Raw genomic sequence first — 13,468 nt, forward strand, 5'->3', positions numbered from 1 at the left:
GGCCAGAACACCCTTTAGATGAGTAAATAAAGATCAAAAAGCTCAGAACACTATCTCTCTTAGCATAGAAGATGATCAAATCATACCTATATGCAAGTGTGAAATGTGGATGACTTGATTGTTGCTCACAAAAAGGATGAGGAATTTGCAAAGTTGACTGCAATACCTAACCATCATTTTGAGACTAAAGATCTTGGGAATGTGACATAGTACCTAAGAATTAATGTACAGCTTGAAGAAGATGGAAGCTTCCTGTTAAATCAGAAAACTAAAATTGAGGCAGTGCTTCAACAGTTTGGTATGACTGAAGCCAGAGAAGCAAGTACTCCCATAGACACAGCATAGCTAAAAACGAAAGGGGATGAGGATCTTCTTCCAACTAATGATCAGTACAGACCAGCAGTGGGGGCATTGCTATATATTGCAACCACTACATGTCCAGACAACGCAGCTGCCATGTCACTTCTTTGTAGACGCACAAGTGAACCACGTCAAAGAGACTGCACATCAATTAAGAGAGTCATGAGATATCTCAGACAAACGAAAGACTTGAGTCTGAAGCTGTCTGCAGTTGATGTGAACCTCGTAGGATATGTGGACTTTGATTGGGCAGGTGACCCAAGCACTCACAAATCCACAAGTGGTTACTTGTTCAAATTAGGAAACAGTTCTCTTTCTTGGTCCAGCAAGAAGCAGACTTCAGTAGCTTTGTCTTCTACAGAGGCAGAATACATTGCTGCTGCCTATGCCGGTCAAGAATCTGTGTGGTTACGTTGATTGAAGATCTTGGAAGGCTAATGTCCCAGCCTACAATTATATATGAGGACAATGAAGGTCATATCAAACTTGTCACCAACGAGAAGATCAATGCAAGAACAAAACATATTGACATCAGACATCAGTACATTCACGATCTGGTGGAAAATGTAATTGTGCTTTTGTATTGTAAAACTAATAACATGATTGCAGATACTTTGACAAAACCGCTTACAAGAAATAGATTTATAGAAGCGAGATTAAAAATGGGACTAATATAAGGAGTAGTTGTTGAGTGGGGGTGTCAAAATACAGTGTTCATGCATTTTGTACAACAAATACATTATCTAGTAAATGGCAAAGTTTACAAGTTTGTAGCTGATTTCTGTGGTAAACTCTATGTCTTTTCTCTATAATAAAGTTCATGTTTCCTGTTAGCAGAACAGATAAATACATGTGGACTGTGCTCTGTCTGTTCTGTAGTGTATATACAGAATCTCTAACACTTTCTGGGCAAAAAGTGGTGCTGCCTTGACTCCCAAGAGTATGGTAACACACTATGTGTAGGGAAATGGCTCTTGGTAGTTATGTAGGTTCCAGCAGCTGCCCCTGCAAGAATATTACAATCCCGGTGATGATTTTGCAAGGAGTAATAAAAGCTGTTTCTAGCTAGATAAACAAGGTAAAAAAATAATTGGGTAATGCCTGGACACAACCTTTAAATAGCTGTACGTGAGCAGAATTTAATGGTGCAAATAGTGCAGGGGATTATGGGAGGAATACCTAGTTCTTTGATCTCTGATATTGTAATCTCTAATACAGTAATGTTTATCATTGGTTGTGTGCTGCCCTAACGGTTAGCAAACAGCTAGCTAACAAAACTGACAGAAGCAGCGTTGTGTTTCATTCCAAAACTCCAAAACGATTTACTTCTGTGAATAGTTCTGTAAAACTGTAATACAATTACATAAACTGAAGTTACAATATGCTTGTAAACATGTCTCTCACAAATGCCTATAATGAACACATTTCTTAAAAACAGCTACCTACAAATCACAATAAATACATAAATGCAATCTAGATATATATGTGTCTTTAACAAACACAAGAAATGGACTTACAGGCATATGTGTATCAAAGAGAGAATGAAGGAGTCTTTCACTGGTGTTCTTCAGGAAGCTAAAATGCCTGCAGTGGTAAATGGAAAATATTTAATTTTAAGACACTCCCTTTTCTTGTTGAAAGGAATAAAAATAAAAGGTGCAGATGCAGTGAATTCCCAATAGATGGCTCCCTATGCAAGACAAAGATGATTTACAGAACAGGTTGTGTATTATCAACCTATATCAGGGGTGTCCTGAGCCACACATGAAACACACTAACAATAAGGATAGCTGATAAGCAGAAAAAGTTGGGCAGATCAAAAGTTATCAATTAATGATATAGATAATGTACCTATCTATCCTATTGTACAGCGCTGAGCAAACCCTTTGGCGCTATATAAACTTGATGTAATAATAATAATAATCTGATTAATACAACTTCATTTTTTGTAATATTTATAATTATAACAGCAAAAGAGGGCAACATAAAACTATTCTGATATTTGACACTGTTTTTGATAAAATAATGCATCAATATCTGCTTCGATGGATGTAGTAGCAATTCTCAATGAATTCTCAAGGTGCATTTTGACATTTTGGTTCTAATTTTGCAGTTCATCCTTGAGCATAGTTGCTCTCAAATATAGCAGAAAACTGATGACATGAATAAGGTGTGATTGTGGGAGATTTTTCTTTGGGAAGATAAAACTTATAAAAGTCCAGTAAAGAGACACTGTCATTTTTCTTCAGCCACATATGTGTTCTCTAGGTGTAAACACATTTTTACAAAAAAAAAAAATCAAAAGTTTTAGGTAAATGTCCAATTTTGTGTTGAGCCGCATTCATAGCCGTCTTGGGCCACATGCAGCCCTTGAGCCGCCGGTTGGACACCCCTATCCTATATAGTTAGAGTGTACTGGAAGAATCAATGATGATGTGCTCCATAGTAATCACTCAGATATCAGATTCCTGTTATTAGATGGCTTAAAAGATAAGTTCTGTTACATAGTTAGTCTGGCTGAAAAAATACAAAAGTGAATCCAGTTCAACCATTAAAAAAAAAAAAAAAGTTATACTCCTACACCCACAGTTGATCCAGAGGAAGGCAAAAAACCCAGCAAAGCATGATCCAATTTGCTTCTGCAGGGGAAAAAATTCCTTCCTGATCCCCCAAGAGGCAATCGGATATTCCCTGGATCAACTTTACCTATAAATGTTAGTATCCAGTTATATTCTGTGTATCCAAGAAAGAATCCAGGCTTTTTTTTAAAGTAATCTACTGAGCTGGCCAGAACCTACTCTTGAGGGAGTCTATTCCACATTTTCACAGCTCTCACTATGAAGAAACCTTTCCGTGTTTGGAGATTAAAATTCTTTTCCTCCAGACGTAAGGAGTGCCCCCTTGTCCTCTGTGATGACCTCAGGGTGAATAACTCTACACCGAGTTCACTATATGAACCACTGATGTATTTATACATGTTGATCATATCCCCCCTTAATCTCCTCTTCTCAAGAGAGAATTCAGTTCCTCTAATCTTTCCTCATAGCTGAGCTCCTCCATGCCTCATATCAGTTTGGTTGCCCTTCTCTGTTCTTTCTCCAGTTCCCCAATGTTCTTTTTGTGAATTGGTGCCCAAAACTGAACTGCATATTCCAGATAAGGTCTTACTAATGATTTGTACAGAGGTAATATGATATCTCTCTCTCTGGAGTCCATACCTCTTTTAATACATGAGAGGATTTTGCTCGCTTTAGAAACCGCGGCTTGGCATTGCATTCCATTATTAAGCTTGTGATCTACCAGAACCCCCAGATCCTTCTCCACCATTGATTCCCCCAGTTGTACTCCCCCTAGTATGTATGATGTATGCATATTCTTAGCCCCCAAGTGCATGACCTTACATTTATCAACATTAAACCTCATTTGCCACATAATTGCCCAATTAAACAGTGCATTGAGGTTGGCTTGTAAGTTGGTGACATCCTGAAAGGACATTATTCCACTGCACAGCTTGGTGTCATCTGCAAAGACTGAAATGGGATTTTTAATCTCAGACCCTATATCGTTTATAAATATATTAAAAAGTAAGGGTCCCAACACTGAACATTGGGGTACACCACTGACAACCCTAGACCATTCAGAGTATGAATCATTAACCACTACTCTCTGAATACAATCTTATAGCCAGTTTTCTATCCGTTTACAGATGGATTTTTCCAAGCCCGTGGACTTTACCTTACACATTAGCTGTGTGTGGGGAACTGTGTCAAACGCTTTTGCAAAATCCAAGTATACCATGTCCACCGCCATCCCTCTGTCCAAGGTTTTGCTCACCTCCTCATAAAAAGAAATCAGATTTGTTTGACAACTTCTGTCTTTCATGAATCCATGCTCTCTGCTGCTTAAAATATTTTTTTCCAGCAAGAACTCATCTATGTGGTCCTTTATTAAATTCTCCAGTATCTTCCCAACTATAGAAGTTAAACTAGCAGGTCTATAATTACTTGGTAAAGATTTTGACCCCTTATTAAATATTGGCACCACATTGGCCTTACGCCAACTGTTACTCTTCCCAATACAGTTTCTTGCTGCACTGCATTTTTGATCAAACACAACATAGAAAAAGAGTAATAATTAGTAATATCTATCAATATAGCCAATATAGCAGGTAGAGCTGAAGCACCAGGTCATGATACTGTCTAGGAAAGAAAGTGCATTCTACAAATATGTGCCAGTGATTCAGCAACTCAAGATATATTATGTAGCAGACATTGCTATCTATTTGTTCCATGCCAATTTGGTGAAGTAAACTATGAAGTAATATCTCTGTCTCATCACACCTTAGCTTCTTGTCTGCTCTTCTGTGAACACTTTGATTGCTGATGAATGCTTTAATGATTTTAAATCTGAAGCTCTCTCAGACAGACGGCAATCAGTGTACAACTATGTCTTCAGTAAGAGCAAGTCAAATCAATGAGATCAGTTGCATGTATTTCATTCCCTCATTTTATTGCCAGTATTTGACTAGTGATGTACCATATTGGGATGCTGGATATAGCATATAGCTCAAAAAGAGTCTGTCTGTATTCTAGAAGAATGCTAATTCTATTTCCAATTTGTAGACAGCTGGATATGTAATCCTCTGGCATAAATTGGTTTCTTTTGGTGTCTTACACACAACTGTATGTTTGCAAGCATTAGGATTCAGTAATGATTCTGTTAGTCTTATAATCAAAATTTGTGTCCTATGCAAAAAAGCTATGTGATTATTGGTAACAGGTATTGATAATTGTTATAGCTGTGTAGTGTGTCCAACATGTATTAAAACCTGGGTCAAAACAGAGCTGTGACCTATAGCTACACATGTTAATTTTCCCATTAGTAAAATTTTAAATCTGACTGATTGCAGTGAATAATAAAACAGATACTTAAAAAAAATTGCAGTTTTTGTAATGTAACACAAAAAAGTTAACACAAACATTAATTAAAATGATTCAAGTTGATGGGTCACACAAATGTCATCAAAGTGGACATCCCCCCTTAAACTACTATATACCTTTCAGGCTGTCCCTATTACACCACTTTTGGGTATCATGCCTCAAATTAGTATTATGACAGGCAATTTTATTTGGATTTTATTTGAATAAGGTGCTTAACTCAATAATGGAAAGACCCATAATGGAGCAGTTGAAAATAGAGAGAGTACTTAGGATAAGAGGACCTCAAGGGGTGTCAGTGGAAATGCCAAGGGATGTGATAGTGCGATTCACTATTATGAAGACAAAGCAAAAATATGGGAGAAAATTAGAGGGGTCCCTACAATAAAATATGAAGAAGCAAACCTGCAGACCACTAAAAATGTTCTTCCACCTTGTTGGTCAAGATACTAGACTGGGTCTACCATCGGTCCAACAAGGAATAGGTCACTATAGAGAAAAGCCTCATCTCCCCTACCCTCAGTTCTAGACTCTAATCCCAAAAAGAGGCCCACTAAACAGCTTTTGTCACTGCTGACAGGAGTCATCTCAAGAGTATGGGATGCCTGTTTAGCTAAGGGACTTCTCTTAACAAGGCCTAGCCCTCTGATCCCACTTTTCGGTAACCCAGCCTTCTTTTCTGGTTATGGATAGATCTCATTTATCGATATGAGAATCATCCTTAACTTAGTCATATTCTCCAACATGGCAGTCTATCCACTCTATCCCAACTTTTACCCTCCTGCTACAATAAGCAGAAGGTGTGGATAGAGTACTTTAATTGGCCCATTACCTGGGCTATCTTACCCCTTTAACCTTACTGTCCAGATCCCCAACTGACTTACATAAGTTACTCTTGCAAGTGGATGGGCCCAACTATGCAGTGTCTACCTTGTGACAATTGCTACCCCAGAAAACACCCCCCCAAGCCTGAAATTTATTTCCAAGTTGTAGAAAGAATTGAACCTTACCCCAGAGCATGTTAACTGGGTTAAAATACTGACATTTGCTAATAAAATATTTATCTCAGCTGGAATGCAGGAATGCACCTATTAAATGTTATCTTATTGGTACTGATGCCCTACAACCCTGCACAGGATGAACCCTTCTATTCCCAATACTTGCTAGAGAATCTGGAACCTATGCCTATCCAATACTCCTTTCTTGGATAAATTCTTATGGCTATACCACATACTTACAATGACAAGATTCCCAACAAACCACAAATTACTATTCTGACTTTGATTCCAGGCTCTGATGGACAAGTTAAGCCCGGCCTATTCTGACACTACTTGGTATGAGTTCATACTGTTATACCTAGACACTGGTACAGGACAGACCCACCTTCACTTTCGGAGTTGGTGTGTGAGATGGACTCTGTATATCAAATGAAAATTATACTCTCAAGGGACAAAAGTATGATGGATAATTTAATGTGACATGGTTAATTTGGCTTCATTTCAGACACTCTGCTGACCTCCCTTCATTTCTGTGAAGAACTCATACTGAGCTATACCATGCTTCCAGGACATCTCCAGAGTGGACACTGAGTGTGATGGCACCATATTAAGACCCATCAACAGAAAAAAAACAGCTTTGAAGAAAAGCAGGGGAACGTGTTACTTAGAACTGTTCATTCTCTCCTCATTGGAGAGAGTGACCAGTTCTAAATAACTCATTTTGTATCTTTCTGTCTACAGAATAAATAAAAAATGAATTAGTTTTTGCAAGAATTATTGCCACAAGAAAGCTTAGTTTTGTGTAGTTTAGCTACATAAATGATGTATGTATTGCTTTGTTATAACAAAGTTATCAAGCAAAAAAGAAAACTCATAGTGGAAAATTGCCCTGAATCATTAAGGGTATAAAAAAATAATCCAACTTCAAACCCATAATGCAGGTCCAAAAAGCTGACGCGTTTCAAGGAACTTGCCTTCTTCCTCACAGTGAAGGTTCTGAAGAAGAGGGCAAGTCCCTCAAAACACATCAGCCTCATGGACCTACATTGTGCTTCTTTGTGAGATGATGTACTGAGGGTTTGAAGCTGGATTCTGTTTGATAAGCTCATGCTCATGTTGGTTTGTGAGTTCATTACATATCTTTAGATTGTAAGCTCCACGAGCAGGGCCCTCCTATTCCTTCTGTACTGAAATGTATTGTAATTGTACTGTCTCCCTTATATTGCAAAGCGCTGCACAAACTGTTGGCGCTATATAAATCCTGTATAATATTAATAATAATAATATTATTTTATTAATAAAGGATATCTTAGGATAATGCACTAGGCTGGTGCGCCCTCTGTTTGTTTTATGATTACAGTTTGTCCAGACTACCCCAGTCTTGAGAAGACAGCAAAGCATGGCATGTCCATAACAGCCAGGATGATGAAGTGGCTAAAGGATGTGCTTTGTGTTCAACAGTACTAACTGGGCTGGTAATTCATGGATTTGTCAGGACAATCCAAAAATGTTTGTACCAAGATACTAAAATCTCTGTCCTCCACAAATGGGGAAGTAGCAACCAAGGTGCATGGCACGCCTCCCAGCATCTCCAAACCCAGATGAGCCGCTACAATGGAGGTGATTTACATCCTGTATTCCCTTTACAGGTACCAATCCCAGTACACAGACACCATGATCTTTCCAGAATCATTGGGCTGACCCCACTCTCTATAAACATTTTACAAGAATAAGGACGTGTTAGAAGACTTCTAATAACGATCATGTAAAGTGCTGGACTAAAATGGCATTCAAAAAACCAAGCAGATCTATGTAATGCCCTATGTTACTGAATCTAGTAGGATAAAAGCAATATGCTAGGATATGTGTTGATGTTTTAGAAGTATCCTAAAGCAACATATCATAAAGGTGTACCTAATGGAAGATGGGTGATTTTGTGTTTATAATGTGATGTTATCAGTACCTAATTTTGAACTGTAAAGTAAGCCAACGGAATCCATTTCTCTTCATTTCCATATTAAGCACTTTGTGCTCTCAGATCTGTGTTGCTATGGCAACATAAATGCCAGTGAACTGGAAGCTTAATTTACAGATTGTTTTATATCTCTCTGAAATAGGTGATTTATAATAGCCAGATATCTGCTCCAATAGTACAACATGTGTGTGTTGCTGTGTACATAAAGATGAATTCCATTTGTCCACGTCATGTTGACCACACAAGTAATTATGTGAACATTCATTATCACAGCTCTTCTGATGAAAGAATTGAATCTTTCAGAAACTGAATTCATTAACTGGATGAATCAATCAATAAACAGTTGCTTTGTATCAAAAAGAAACAATTGGTTCTGGCAGAAAATCCAGATGAGTTTGACCAAACTGATTTTTTTTCTTTGTTGTAAAGAATGACCATTTCTGAGCAGAAAATAATTTAAAACAATCTGATCTATGATTGATCATTTATTTTTACGTGTCCAGATTTAGCTGCAGTAATCAATAATTCTCTATCTTCGCATTAAAAATAAAATTCAGCTTTTTCTTCCCACAGTTGAAGGCATAGCTTGCAATTGTCAGACGTTATTTTATTACTATATTGCATTGAATTGTCTCTTTTCTTCTCCTGGTGATTTATTTTCATGCATTTTTATTAAAGTAGAACTATAGGCAAAACTTTTTTTTTCATTTTGGATAGAACAAGGGAGGATGGTAACCCTTGTCAGTTTTTGTTTCGTCATCTGTGTCCCATTGCGGAGATTTATCTTCACTTCCTAGAAATTCTGAGGACCCTCTGCACACTGGTATATACTCTTTCAAGCAGACTATGCAATAAATAGGGATATTTAGTTCACACATATTGCAATACATGCTTAAGCTGGCCAACTGTGTCAAATAATCCCTCTATGGCCAGTCCTACTCTGCCCTGCCTACGCAAATGCTACTGTGGACACAATGCTAGCATAGGGGAAAAGACACAATGGGGAGAGCTACAAGGTTCAGGTCTGGCTACTGACCCAACAATACAACAAACAAGAGATCCCTGTGCTCAAATCCCAACAGCTAGTGCATTGGGATAAATGCATGCACTAGCTGTTGGGATTTGAGCACAGGGATCTCTTGTTTGTTATCTTCACTTCCTATCCCAAAAGGAAGTGAGAAGAAATCCCTGAAAATTAAGGGGACCCCCAGCCCCCTGAATTAGTGTCTCCATTAGAAGATCTCTATTACTTTCTGGGGACAGCCCAAAATTCGGGGTTTTCTTTTACTTTCACTTTCAATGACAATTGTAAACAGGACAAATAGGGAGGGTGAATCTCTTCAACATGGGCCCAGACAGCAATAAAAACTGACAAGGGTTCTACTACATCTCCACTCTATCCAAAACTAAAAAAAAATTGCCTTTAGTTATACTTTTCATTACAAAAAGATTAAAAAGGTAGGGGTTGTCTAGTTGAAATTTGCATAAGTCAGCTTTCTGCGAATCTGCCCTGTCTGGGCTGGACCTCCATCCCTGCAAATCAGATTGCTAAAGCGTAGTCTGAAAGTTTGTGATTTTATCATTTCTGATATCCTGCGTATCCTTTTTATAATTCTTACTTTATATATATTTTCTTGGCGTTGAAATCATTAAAGAAAGTGAGATCCACCTTTCTTTTTTATTATAAACTAATGTAGTTGCACCGCTATGTCATCACACAAATCAGCTGCATGTATTTGTTCGTTGGTTGTGCTCGTCAGGGAAGAGAAACACACATTTTTATATCGTAGTCATTTCCTCTTAAATGACAACCCGTACAAATGACTTAAGGCAGGTTTAGGATTTATTTGTAAAACCAGCTGTAGTGTATGAAGTAAGCTATTTTAGGAAATTTGAAGCTAAAAGCTTCCTTACTAAAAACAGCATATTACTGAGGCTGAAATCTCACTATATATAAACAAGGAGTGCAGCGCTGAAAATCTGTGTAAAAATTTCATACATTTACAGACGTGCTATATAGAGTTACAATTATCACTACATCCTATCAAATAAAAACAAGGATATAATATATAATAAATAATTCACCTTAACAATGATCAGTGGGATAAAAAAGTAAATAAAAAATAAATAAATATTTTGTGATGGTGCATCCAAAACAAATAAAATAAGGTGATCTTCAGTGCAATTCCTTCACCATTATGCACTCACCAGAACCAAAAGAATATGGAGCTGAAAAGCAGAAACTTCCAGCCAAAGCAGGACCTCCGCAGACCTCTTTCACCAATGGAAAGTAAGACAAAGATGGCCACCGGCCTGAACACAGACTCAGCGGCGTGACGTCAGCACATACGACCCCTTCCGACATGTTTCGTGCACACGCACGTAACACAGGGATATGCCTCTGGCATATCCCTGTGAAAACATGCAATTGATTTATCAGATAATGGAGGATATCTGATTCAATATTGGATTTCGTGAATTAATTTTGCGCTGGCATTTTTTCGCATCAAACAGTGGTGTATTAATTTACTGATTTATTTATTTATCTTATTGATTGTTGTTAAGGTGAATTATTTATTATATATTATATCTTTATTTTTATTTGATGGGATGTAGTGATAATTGTAACTTTATATAGCATGTCTGTAGGTGTATGACATTTTTACACACGTTTTCAGTGCTGCACTGCTTGTTTATATGTTTTGGCTGCTTCACCTTATAATGCTAGCAGCTTATCATCTCTGAAGCGCTCGCTGTTCTTTTTGCTTGTTAATGAACATTGTTTAGACACATTTTACTGCATCGTAATTTACATTTTGCAGTTTTTGCATTTTGGTACATTTTAGCACATTAACCACATGACTAAAACACACCTCAAAAGGAGTAACATTTGGTAGGAGTGACAAAACATAAATGCAGTATTTTATAATGCCATAGTGCATGTTCACCCTTATTGACATCTGAGCAGCTTTTTAGCATTCCAATGTACAGAATTATATTGACCACATACAGCACACAACAAGTAATTGTATATGAAGCTAAAGTGAAAAAGCAAATATTATCTTTTTACGCTGTTTAGAATATCATGTTCTGGTGGAATTGGTGCAATTTATGCTTTACTTGATTTTTGCACCTAACAGTCATGGTGTTTGGGTATGTCTATAGACCAGAAAGACTACTGTAATGTCAATGTTAGAAAAATGTTAGGAGCAAAATTAACCTTGCAAACCTGGCTCATATATGTCAATAGAGCTCGTTGATTGTAAAATGGTTTATAATCTGATTGAACTGTGGTATTGATTCATCATATTCAATAGGCTACTGGTTCTGGCAAAAAAAAGCGCTATAAATTGTGGAGAGTCATATGAGGTGCAATATTTGAAAAGATGATAATTGATCATGCTAAATAAATGACAGATAGATAAGCACATAGATCCATTGATAGACAGACTTCAACTAGAGCCCAAGTCTGTTTTTAATTCAGGTTTAACAAGTCAACTGTGCATAGTTTATAAGTGCATGGTGAAAACCTTGAACCAAAAATGAAAGCTATGTAAGTAGGAATAGAAGCACTGAAGTGATGACCAATCCGGATGACCGAATCTTCCTGGGTTTGATTTGCAAGGGTTTCGTTGAAGCATGCTGAAAGCCGCAAAACCAAAACTTAGCACTGAAATCTACAGGAAGGACCAAATCTTGATAGTAAACTTTCCCCACTTGCAAAGCTAACAGGCAAGCTATTATCAAAAAGTGCATGGAGAGCTGGGCGTTGACATGGGGAAATTTAACAAAGCAAAAACAATAAATAAAGAAAATACTGTACAGCAGGGAAAGAGTCATACTTTTAATGAGAAAGTGACATGAGAAAAACATATATAGATTTATCAGGCAGTGTCAGTGACACCTTACTCAGGCATCACATGGATTTTCGATGTGCAATTGATTTTTTAACTTATAGCTTGGTTGTAATACAGCAGCAACAACCCAATCTAATGAATTAACACATGAGATCTAAATGCTATAGGAGAATATACTCTTAAAAATTAAAGCTAAAGTCCTCAACTTTGTAGACACTGGCCAGTGGCACAATGATTTACTAGTAAAGTTTGTGAGCTTCTTTTTGTAGAACCATACTGCACTGTCTTGAAAGTTTAAAAAAAACTGTTCAAAACCATTTGACAAACATAATGCCACTAGAGAACTGTGGCACCTATGGGGCTCGACACTCTTTCAAACCACGTGATTCTCTCTTTTTCATAAGGCAACTATAAAGCTAAGGCCATGTAGGGTTGGGGCTTTGTTTTCTTACTTTCTGATTTTCTGTTTTCTGGCTTTTCCCTTCTATTTAATTTTCTACTTTTTATATATACCCTACTTTTGTTTAATTGTTGTTGTTTTTACTTTTTATAGTTGTATAGTAAGTCTGATTCTTAATCCAGTGGTGCATTATCACATATGCTGTTACAGCTATGTTGCATCATATAGGTTAGCCTCCATATGGGCTACCACATGCTCTGGACCCAATAGGGGTCTTGCTGATGCTCCTAATATATGAGGGGATTTATCCTATATATTAGTAAGCAATTTCTGTGAGCTATCACTGGACAGCAAAAAAAGCATACATTAGCGGCATTTATTGCAACAATAATCTCTAAAAAAAAGACCAAACTTTTTGAAAAAAGCAGTATTTTCTACTTTCTGTTATAAAAAATATCCAATAAGTTCAAATTTCATTATAAATTTAGGCCAAAATGTATTCTGCTTCATGTCTTTGATAAAAAATCCCAATAAGTGTATATTAATTGGTTTGTGTGAAAGTTATGCATCCACAAACTATGGCATTGATACTGGAATTTTACTTTCTGACTGCCTATCACATTTCTTGAGGTGATACAATGTCAGGGCAGTGCAAACAGACCAAAATGACCCCTTTTTGGGAGGTAGATACTCCAAGCTATTTGCTGAGATGCATGTTGAGCCCATGGAAGATTTTATTTTTTTGCTACAAGAGTTTGTGGAAAATGACAAAAAAAAGTATTTTTGTTTTACACAAATTTGTCATTTAAATGATATATTGCTCACACACCATGGGTATACAGTATGTGGAATCACACTCCAAAATACATTCTGCTACTTCTACCAAGTATGGGGATATCACATGTGTGAGACTTTTTGGGAGCCTAGCCACTTATAGAAGC

General features: G+C 37.1%; 1 pseudogene; it reads left to right on the forward strand.

Annotated features, from left to right (window-relative positions):
* The first annotated feature begins 300 nt into the window (after positions 1–300).
* LOC149470371 (uncharacterized) lies at positions 301–777 on the forward strand (annotated as a pseudogene).
* The last annotated feature ends 12,691 nt before the right edge of the window (positions 778–13,468 follow it).

Source organism: Staurois parvus, unplaced genomic scaffold, assembly GCF_062004578.1.
Source record: "Staurois parvus isolate SC_StPar_1 unplaced genomic scaffold, SC_StPar_1.0 ptg000048l, whole genome shotgun sequence".
Classification (NCBI taxonomy): domain Eukaryota; kingdom Metazoa; phylum Chordata; class Amphibia; order Anura; family Ranidae; genus Staurois; species Staurois parvus.